The sequence below is a fragment of the Coregonus lavaretus genome (genome assembly GCF_964263955.1).
Source record: "Coregonus lavaretus genome assembly, chromosome: 28".
Lineage (NCBI taxonomy): Eukaryota > Metazoa > Chordata > Actinopteri > Salmoniformes > Salmonidae > Coregonus > Coregonus lavaretus.
In genome coordinates this window covers 7,989,670-8,000,966 of record NC_140015.1, presented here as the reverse complement: position 1 = coordinate 8,000,966, position 11,297 = coordinate 7,989,670, and the positions used below count along the sequence as shown (strand labels likewise).

The following is an 11,297-nucleotide window of genomic DNA, read 5'->3' as shown; positions in this document are numbered from 1 at the left end:
TTGACTCTAGATCATAGAAACACTACGTTTTATTTTATTTTTCTCCCATGAAAAATAAAATACTGTAAACGGAACAAAACAGAGTTGCCAACCCAACCTGGTCCTATTTGTGTTTTGTGTGTCAATTTGATCCAACCTGTGAACGTGACAGTGCAAGAGGTCTAGTGCATCAAGTGAATTGCATCTGAAATCGTGTCATCATTTTTGTTCTACTTCTCTATTGATTTGATAGAAAAACACACATTTCCACTGTGACTACTTAGTGTGCCGATTTTCCTGGGTGAAACCAAGATAACAAAACACTAGGTCTGGGGAGGTGGGGGTTAGGGGGGAATCACAAATGCATCTATGTTCGAAGAACAGTGAGAAAAAAACAGGAAAAAAGATAGCAACTCTTCTTTTATGCATCATTCCACTTAGGACAATTCAAATTGCAATCATTACTTTTTCAATATATATATTTATATTTCCATATATCTTTTGTAAGAAAAAAAAAAAGTTGTAAAGGAGAAGGAGAGACAGGCCCCCTATCCGAGACCCCCGTTAGCTGTCCCTGCCAACATTTAGGGATGACTCGTGCCCAATGTCCAGCTGTCTGTCTGTCAGTCTGTCTGACTAGTTTCCTGCAGAAAGACGTGCGTCTTGTCTACCCCATTACTCCAAGTCTGACGGGCACTGAGCCTGAACTCCTGTCCAACGTCTTGAGGGGGAGAGAGAGGAGGAGCAGAGTCATCACTGAGGAGAGTAAACAGTACATCTCAGATTAAACTCCTTGTGTGGCGGCTGCTGATCCCTGCTGCTGGTTCTGAGGCATGTCTATGGTGGTTTGTAGGGGGGGGGGGGTGATGGAGATAGTGCCATCCAGGTGAGATGGGACCCCCCTATTGTTCAGTCAAGTATGGGTTCGGGTTCGGCCCAGTTTTAATGCTCGGACTAGGGCTGAGATAGGGAGACGGCTGTCTGTCCATTGAGGCCTGCGTGTCCTCAAAGTGTCAAAGTCCGTCCTGGTTGGGCCCAGGTCTGGCTCTTTTCCTAACCCTGGTTTGTCACAGTGTGGGAGTCTGTCAGCTTGCTGGCTCCGTCTGTAGTCATGCCTTCTGGCTGTCTCTGCCTGGGGGGTGGCAGTGGACCCCCGTCTAAGGGGAGGGTGCAGGCGGGCTGCTGCGGGCTGAGCTGGGGGACAGGCTGGGGCTGCAGCTGCCTGGTGGGGCCCCTCCTCCGCTGGAGCGGCCCCCGCTGGCCCCCTGGCCCTCCAGACCCTCTGAGTTCTCCAGCATCTCCTGGATGAGTGGGGGCATGGAGCCTGGGATCTCCATCTTCAGAGTGATCACTCGCTCCGCTCCTGGAAGAGGAGAGGGAGGGAGAAGAAGAGAGAGGCAGAGAGAGAGGGTCATATGTTATGTGTTCCACAAGATTCTGCCACTACAGCAAAATGTTGTATGTAAGACCCTAAATAGTCATCTTCAAATAAATGACACATGATATAGATATAAATGGCAGTATTGTTGCACTGAGACTAGGGCCGGATTAATGCAGGGGTTTACAGGGGCTGAAGTCCCTGGGCCCAAGCCCGTAGGGGGCCCAAGCGGCAAAAAACTAAAACAAATATACAACTACAGGAGCCAACTCTCAATGAGGGCATAATTTAGCCACAGATTATCAATAGTTTCAAAACAATGTACTGTCGATTAAGTCACAAGCAGAGTGGTTGGGTTAAATTCGGAAGACACATTTCAGTTGAATGCATTCAGTTGTACAACTGACTAGGTATCCCCCTTTCCCTTTCACATACAGGTAACTGCCAAAACAAAGGAAACACCAACATAAAGAGTCTGAAAAGGGTGTTGGGCCACCACGAGCTGCCAGAAACCTCTTCAATGCACTTTGGCATAGATTCTACAAGTGGACCTAAACCCTGCCAGGAACATGCACACCATAACATATACTTTGTATCCCTCATTTACTCAAGCATTTCCTTTATTTTGGCAGTTACTGGTACGTCTACAGTCGGGAAGGCCGCAATTTGGGCAGCATGCGCGCCAAATATCAGTGTTGGGGAAGGTACAGTTTACCAAGCTACCAATGACTTCACACTGGAAGAAGTTTAAGCTACACTAAAGCTACCCTATAAAAAAAAACAACGCAGTATATAGGCGTGCTCTCTCACCCTTGGCGCTGATGCTCCTGAGGTCAGTGATCTTCATCAGCATCTTGGGGAACATGTGTGGTTTATGAGGCCTCCTCTTCCTCACGTAGATCTTCAGAGCCTCCAGTAGGGGCTCCTGGAGAACATCCACCTTGTCTGCCTGCTCCAGATCCTGACGGTCTACACACACACACACACACACACACACACACACACACACACACACACACACACACACACACAGAGAAAAAAACCTATGAAAAACACATCCTTAATACCCAATCTGTATGCTCAAAAAGCGCGTCCAACAGTGGCACGATTCACACAGCAGCATGGTAACAGTAGCTTCACATGAAGTATTTATTAGGCAAACTCCCATTTTCACACTAGTAATACACACAGCTGACAAACACAGTAGTTCCTATGCCACAGCTGAGACTTGCTTGTACTCTAAAACAATGACAATTGGCCTCTTGGGATCTCAACTCCTGGCTCTGATTGGAGTGCAATGCTGGATTTGAATCTGAGCAGTGGTGCAGTACCTCCACAAAGCAGACAGATGCCGCTGAGAAGGCCGGTCTCTGCGTCGTCCATCTCCAGAGGGAGGAGTGTTTGGGCGAAGGCGAACACCAGGTCTGTGAGCGGGCCGAAGCCTGCGTTGTGCATCTGGGTCCTGTTCAGGGTCAGCCCGTCTGAGAAGGTCATGGTGTCCTGGTCTGGAGTGTACCGTGTGCATATCCTCAGAATCTGAGATGGAGGGATTGAGAGGTAGAGAGAGGGAAGGAGGGAAGGAGGGAGAGGGGGAAAAGGAGGAAGGAAGTAAGTAAGTCTTGCATGAGCTTTGGGTGGGGCGAGCCAAAATGGCTCATCGAAGCAGATCTCCTGTTTCTGTAGCGTGAGGCAGCTTGATGGACAAGTAAACCCCCAAGACAGGATGCTAGTCTATCACAGGGCCTTACCCCCAATCTATCTCCTTAATGCGGAGTGCCAAGCAGAGACGCATTGGGTCCCATTTTTTTGTATAGGACTCGGACCGGGGATCGAACTCCCAACCTTCCAATCTCAGGACGGACACTAACCACAAGGCCACTGAGTTAATTGGAAAGGGAGGGGGAGCACAAATATATTTTGTACTGTTGTTCACTTTCTGTAGATGTTTTAGTGTTTATAATACATGTATGTATGTCCTAGTGTGTGTGTGTGTGTGTCTGTGTGTCTATGTCCTAGTGTGTGTGTGTTCTCACCAGTATGTCCAGACAGGCAGCCTTGAGCAGGGTGATCTGGTCAGCGATAGTGAGGGTGGTGAAGCCTGGCAGATGCTTGGCAAACTCCACCGTCTTGATGATACACTTAGTGGACAGCTCACTGAACTTATCCCACAGGCTCACATCTAGAGCTACGCGGTGCTCTGCACTGTTATTCTATAGGAAGAGAGAGGGAGATACATATAGGTTAGTCTGTGATTCTACAAATACATCGGTTGATATGTTGAGAGCGCAAGGAGTGCGTATGTTTGTCAGTGTTTGGTATACCCAAAATAGTTGGCAGAGTGAGGGTAATGTTTGTGTGCGTGTTTGTGTAACTTGTCAGTGTGTGTGTGTGTGTGCATGCGGGTGTGTGTATAATTCACCGTGGTGTATTTGCCCAGCTGACAGAGCGAGGGAAACGTCTCTTTATGGGCCTTGCGGACGCGTTCGATCATCTGCTCTGTCTCGGTACTCAGCACGTAGATCTCCGAACACTCTGGCTTCTTCTCCAACCTTCTTCTTCTTGTTCCTGTCGTTCCTCACCGCTGAGAGAGGGATAGAAGGAGATGAAGAAATGGAGGGAGAGAGAGAGAGAGAGAGAGAGAGAGAGAAGAGAGAGAGAGAGAGAGAGAGAGAGAGAGAGAGAGAGAGAGAGAGAGAGAGAGAGAGAGAGAGAGAGAGAGAGAGAGAGAGAGAGAGAGAGAGAGGAGAGAGAGAGAGATATCCTTTGGACTCAAATGGCAATTTTTGGGGATGCGTGAACATTAACGCCTCCAGGTCAACCTCACAATCCTCACATTGCATGCCATCTCCAACCAAAGAGACACAAAGAGACAGTCAGAAAGATGAGCGCTATCCCTGAGACCAGACACTACTGGAAACCCAAATGCTGATAAACTGGGACATTGTGTGGTGGGGTAATATCTACGTCTACCACTAGATGGAACAATATACTACATTTTCCATCCTCACCCTGGCACAGAGACAGAGACGCAGAGAGAGATAGAGAGAGATAGAGAGAGACATGCACAGAGAGGTCAGAATCTGTTCTGAGGAACAATAGACAGGAACATCAAAGAGGGCGAGTGAGATATAGAAAAAGAGTGAAAGGGGGAGAATAAAACAATGTGTGTGCCGTGTGTTATGTGAGAAATATGGCAGAGGAGAGGAGAGGGTGAGTGAAATGTATGTGGGAGAGAGAGAGAGGGGGAGAGAGCTGAAGTGCTTTGACGTGACAGTGTAAAAAGAGCTTAAGAAGGAGAATCTGTGTGCCGCTGATCTGGCACAATACAGACAGGTAGACATTGGAGAGATGGGAGTAACTCTCTGCCTCCAAACAGTATCAACACAAGCACACAAACAAGTGGATGTGACACACATTTGTGTGAACACACCCCAAACACACACCAGCAGGCACACACACACTCTCTCTCCCTCTCTTTCCTCTGTTTGGCTTCTACCTTCCTTCCCCATCTCTCTACATTCTGTCCATCCTCCTCTGGCAGCTCACTATATCTCCACATGTAATATCTATATCTCCTCACTCTAATATGAGCTGCCAATCAAGACAATGACACATAAAACAGAGAGGCAGAAAGAGAGAGAGAGGACAGAGCGAGAGAGAGAGAGCGAGAGCGAGACAGAGAGGGACAGAGCAGAGAGAGAGAGAGAGAGAGAGAGGAGAGAGAGAGAGAGAGAGAGAGAGAGAGAGAGAGAGAGAGAGAGAGAGAGAGAGAGAGAGAGAGAGAGAGAGAGAGAGAGAGAGAGAGAGAGAGAGAGAGAGCGAGAGAGAGTGAGAGAGAGAGAGAGAGAGAGAGAGCGAGACAGAGAGAGACAGAGCGAGAGAGAGAGAGACAGGAGAGAGAGAGAGCGAGACAGAGAGAGAGAGCGAGACAGAGAGAGAGAGCGAGACAGAGAGAGACAGAGAGAGAGAGAGAGAGCGAGACAGAGAGAGAGAGCGAGACAGAGAGAGAGAGAGAGACAGAGAGAGAGAGAGAGAGCGAGACAGAGCGAGACAGAGCGAGAGAGAGAGAGAGAGAGAGCGAGTGAGAGAGAGCGAGAGAGAGCGAGAGCGAGACAGAGAGGGACAGAGAGAGAGAGAGAGAGAGAGGATTGAAAAGAAGGAAGAAGGGAGCCATGATAAATAAGATGCTCTCTTTCCTCAGGGCAACGTAGCACTGTTCTCTATGTGTGTGTGTGTGTGTGTGAGATACTGTTGTTCCCCAGAGACAGAGCTGCCAGCATGGACCCAGAAAACACAACCTAACGAAGCTATTAAATAACTATTAGCATGGCGCTCCAATCAGTCATGGCACACACAGACACAATGGAACTGGAAAAATCACGGCCGGTTATGATACAGCCTGGAATCGAACCAGGGGGTCTGTAGTGACGCCTCAAGCACTGAGATGCAGTGCCTTAGACCGCTGCGCCACTCGGGAGCCCTGCTAAACTACATAAATAAGATGTAAGTAATTCATCTCTATTGAACAAAAATAAATCAGGAAATTCTGGAGTCCTATTCTGACAGTAAAATATAGCAACTATTGTCTACTTGTGAACCCAAAATACATGGCAATCACTGGATTATGTTGCACCTCAAAATATCTTGAAACATGCATTCCTGCTTGGATATGTTAGATGAAACAACTTATTTCTTGAATACCTCAGTAGTCTATTTATTATACTCCTTAATAAAGCACTATGAACGACTTTATAAGATAATTACTCGTGATTTGGGTTCGACCAAATCATGGGCTGGTGCCACAAACTGTAACAGTAAGTGGCAACAGTGACACCAGTGGAAAATGATCATCTGGAGGCCTGTAATAGTAATAATAATAATATGCCATTTAGCAGACGCTTTTATCCAAAGCGACTTACAGTCATGCGTGCATACATTTTTTTTTTTTGTGTATGGTGGTCCGGGGATCGAACCCACTACCTTAGTGTTACAAGCGCCGTGCTCTACCAGCTGAGCTACAGAGGACTTGTGATTAACACTTAGGATAGGTGTTGATTCAGGGAACACATATGAAAGGCACTCATTTGCAATATAGCATTAGGCTAGATAGCTGATGTTTTGGCGGTGTCGGAGTTGTAAGTACGTTGTAGCTGTCAAATTGGGGAGCAGCTGCTCTTGATTATTGTCACAAAGCCACACCCCTCCCACTCACGTTTGACGTTCAGAACGAGAAAGTGTAGAAATAAATGACGCTCAAATAAAAATCATGATTCAAAATAATGTATCAGCCTAATCGAGGTGTAGATTAACATTTCAGATTCCAGTGTTCGAAATTGTAATCAACGCTGCATGGGATTTCTCTTATGCTAATGGCAGCCAATGGCAATGTCCGCTTTAGGTATAATGCCAGGGAGCCGCTTGTGAATTTGACAGCTCTAACACTGTTCCACCCCCAAACACTGCCAAAACAACAGCATGCGGGTGTTGGCTAAAGCAGATCTGATTGAATAGAGCTCTAAATCATTAGCTTGGCTTTTTATAACGTATAACAACAGACAGGCAGACAGACTGACAGAGAACAAGAAAAAGCACAGAGTGACAGCAGAGAAGATGCTGAGACAGACAGACAGACAGACAGCACAACAGGGAGGCAAACAAAATAGCTAGAGCAGAGGCACAGTTATAGTGGTGAGTTGTGTCTCCAGTGGTGCTTTTACATATTGTATTTGTTTTAAATATGAGCTGGTTAAAAAAAGAGGACTGTCTCGTCAGTCACTGGTACAGAAATGGTTGAGAAACGCTGTACTGTTATGTGTCAGCACTACTGCCTGTGTCTACATCTAGAGTGGATGCTGAATGTCAGACAGAAGGCTCAAGCCTGGTGTAGATGTAGGTCTGTGATAGGGTATGGGCAGTGGCTGATAGGGTCTGGGCAGTGGCTGATGGGCTTGTGGCTGATAGGGTTTGGGCACCATTCCGGGGTGAGTTGGCGGCACAAGTAGTTGTCGGGGCTGGTGTGGATAAAATGCCAAGGCCGAATTCTTGTCCCTGGCAAACAGTATGGAAGAGCAATATAGTTGTCTCTCTGTAGTGGCTCCAGTTGGGATCCGCCCTCCTTGTCATTAGGCAGCCTTCTTTTCTTATATAATATAATATAATATGCCATTTAGCAGACGCTTTTATCCAAAGCGACTTACAGTCATGCGTGCATACATTTTTTTTGTGTATGGGTGGTCCCGGGGATCCAACCCACTACCTTGGCGTTACAAGCGCCGTGCTCTACCAGCTGAGCTACAGAGGACCACATGTCTGCTGTTGTCTCTCGACCTAGTAATGCAGCTTGTGCTCCAGACAGTGTGTGTCAGCCAGGCTGGAGAAGCAAAGCCTCAATAAATGAATAAATGTGAACACCAGTCAAGAGTGGGTTTCCCTCGGAGGCTGTCTCGCCTCTGCATGTCGGCCACTGCACCGATGACTTGGTTGCTAATTTGGGAGACCCCTGTGTGTGTGTGTGTGAGAGAGAGAGAGAGAGAGAGAGAGAGAGAGAGAGAGAGAGAGAGAGAGAGAGAGAGAGAGAGAGAGAGAGAGAGAGAGAGAGAGGAGAGAGAGAGAGATTGCACAGTGTGTAGTGTGTTTGACATAATAAACGATGTGACACAATTTCTCCCTAGTGGAAATAATAAGACCTGCATTATCACGTCCTCCGCTTTACAGGTTTCTTCAAAATGAAAGTTGTTGGTCAGAGTCGATTTTGGCCTCCTGCGTCCAGAGATCTATTTCTAAATGTTGACCATATAGTTGTACAGTATTTAAATCTCCACATATTTTCAAGACATTTCTGTTCATCTTGTGAAGTCTCACATCAACAACAACAATGTAACTTTTAAGCTTTTGTAAAAAGTAATCAGGTTTCATGGATTTCATGTTCTTTAAAGCCACACACACAACAATTGAAAATGTACACTGAAATCAAATTATTGTTAGATTTTATACACACAGTACAAATGTATTAACACTTACTGTACACTTAGAAAAAAAGGTGCTATCTAGAACCTAAAAGAGTTATTCGGCTGTCCCCATAGGAGAACACTTTGAAGAACCCTTTTTGGTTCCAGGTAGAACCCTTTACACAGACGGTTCTACCTGGAACCAAAAAGGGTTTTACCTGGAACCAAAAAGGGTTCTCCTATGGGGACAGCAGAAAAAACCTTTTGGAACCCTTTTTCTAAGAGGGAAGATCTGAAGTTTAGCATATCACAAACAGTCATTGCTACGGATCATTCTTTGACAGCACAACTGTTTGACAGCACACAAAATATTATAGAAGAGAATTAGTCTAAAATATTAATATATTTTTTTATGTGGAACATTTAAAAAAAATAACATTATGTTCAATGGGTTCAGCTAATGCATCAAGACAATCACTCTTTTGAATCTCAAGTAAATAATATACACTAACGGTCAAAGTTTTAGAACAACTACTCATTCAAGGGTTTTTCTTTATTTTTTATTATTTTCTACATTATAGAATAATTGCGAAGACATCAAAACTATAAAATAACACATATGGAATCATGTAGTAACCAAAAAAGTGTTAAACAAATCAAAATATATTTGAGATTTGAGATTCTTCAAATAGCCACCCTTTGCCTTGATGACAGCTTTGCACACTTTTGGCATTCTCTCAACCAGCTTCATGAGGTAGTCACCTGGAATGCATTTCAATTAACAGGTGTGCCTTCTTAAAAGTTAATTTGTGGAATTTCTTTCCTTCTTAATGCGTTTGAGTCAATCAGTTGTGTTGTGACAAGGTAGGGGGGGGGGGTATACAGAAGATAGCCCTATTTGGTAAAATACCAAGTCCATATTATGGCAAGAACAGCTCAAATAAGCAAAGAGAAACGACAGTCCATCATTGCTTTAAGACATGAAGGTCAGTCAATCCGGAAAATGTCAAGAACTTTGAATGTTTCTTCAAGTACAGTCGCAAAAACCATCAAGCGCTATGATGAAACTTGCTATCATGTCTTTGTGAGACGCAGTGTGGGTGAACGGATGTTCTACGCATGTGTATTTCTCACCGTAAAACATGGAGGAGGTGGCGTTATGGTGTGGGGGATGCTTTGCTGGTGACACTGTCTGTGATTTATTTAGAATTCAAGGCACACTTAACCAGTATGGCTACCACAGCATTCTGCGGTGATACGCCATCCCATCTGGTTTGGGCTTAGTGGGACTGTCATTTAATTTTCAACAGGACACTGACCCAACACACCTCCAGGCTGAGTAAGGGCTATTTTACCAAGAAGGAGAGTGATGGACTGCTGCATCAGATGACCTGGCCTCCACAATCCCCCGACCTCAACCCAATTGAGATGGCTTGGGATGAGTTGGACGGCAGAGTGAAGGAAAAGCAGCCAACAAGTGCTCAGCATATGTGGGAACTCCTTCAAGACTGTAGGAAAAGCATTCCAGGTGAAGCTGGTTGAGAGAATGCCAATAGTGTGCAAAGCTGTCATCAAGGCAAAGGGTGGCTACTTTGAAGAATCTCAAATATAAAATATATTTGGATTTGTTTAACACTTTTGTGTTTACTACATGATTCCATATGTGTTATTTCATAGTTTATTCTACAATGTAGAAAATTGTAAAAATAAAGAAAAACCCTTGAATGAGCAGGTGTGTCCAAACATTTGACTGGTACTGCATTTATTACCAATTTCTGTTGGATTTTCACTTTCTACTTCACACTTATTAAATGTCTATTATTTTAAGATTCATTTGTAATGCTTTGGAGGGATCAATATGTATTAGCTGTGCTGGCACTGTCTATCAGTCCCCTGTAGATGGCGTTCTCTGTCCATCATAAATCTCTACCTAGCACAAAATCTCATAAGCGTTTATAGTTTTATTGGTTATGGGTAAGTCAAGTCCCGTCCAATGGTTTAACCTTATCTTTATCAAACGATCCACAAAGGGACCACTCTGAACATTTTTCACCTTTTACACCACTAACATACGTCTACGTGTGGGTGTGCAAGTTGTATATTATAATAATTGTTTCTATTGTTACCTCATCAGATCTCTAGTAACCCATTATACTCAATATTATGTTACTTTATCTCTAGTAACCAATTATACATTTGTGTTACATCACAAATTCCTCCTCTACACCAGTGTTCTATTCATACAGGGGTTTAAATATTCACTCTAGTGTTCTATTTAACAGCATATTCTGAAATAATACACTCTTCTTTCATATATCCATACAGAATCCCTATATAATGTTATTCATCTTTAGTTATTCACGTCCACACCGCAGCAACGATCACAGCACAGCGGCCCGAGAGGGACACATATCTTTCATTTTGAGGAAATCAGTGTCCGGGGGCTGTTACCCTCTCACATTTTTCAATGGCTTCTCCTGTCAGTGCTCACTACCTGTAGATCGATGGGCGGTGGTGGACAGAACCCCTAGATAACATTATAGATCTAAAAACTCAGCTCACACTCAACTGGTTGGGGTATTCATTAATTTCCCTATATGACGATACTTAGGTATTCACATCCACACCACTCCATGTGCATCTATGCACCATATGTATCTTCAACTGTTCTCTAGCCTCCCAGAGACCACATAGAAAATTCCCAGAAATGCCTATATACTGCTACTTCCTATACATATAAAACAACACCCCGTGTTCAATAACACTCATGCTATTATTAGTAGTCCCAAACTACTATGGGCGGTGGTGGATGGAACCCCTAGATAACTGTTATGAGAATTATTTACTCTCAATGGTTATACTCAAGTATTTCAGTGTCTCTGTACATCTCCCAAAAGGTTGTAAGTCTTTTGGATCAAGAAATGGCCAGAGTCCCGGTCTGCATAGTCAGAGTTCTTTATTCATTGAGAATTCTGCCCCTCACAATGAGGAAC

General features: G+C 44.6%; 1 pseudogene across 1 annotated transcript; it reads right to left on the bottom strand.

The window, feature by feature from the left end:
* Nucleotides 1-964: 964 nt before the first annotated feature.
* On the bottom strand, nt 965-4,197 carry LOC311103862 (retinoic acid receptor alpha-A-like; annotated as a pseudogene). The gene is made up of 6 exons: nt 4,182-4,197; nt 3,777-3,938; nt 3,391-3,567; nt 2,689-2,893; nt 2,168-2,326; nt 965-1,342 (listed from the first exon to the last, which is right to left on the bottom strand). The product of its transcript is annotated as a retinoic acid receptor alpha-A-like (transcript).
* Between the last annotated feature and the right edge of the window lie 7,100 nt (nt 4,198-11,297).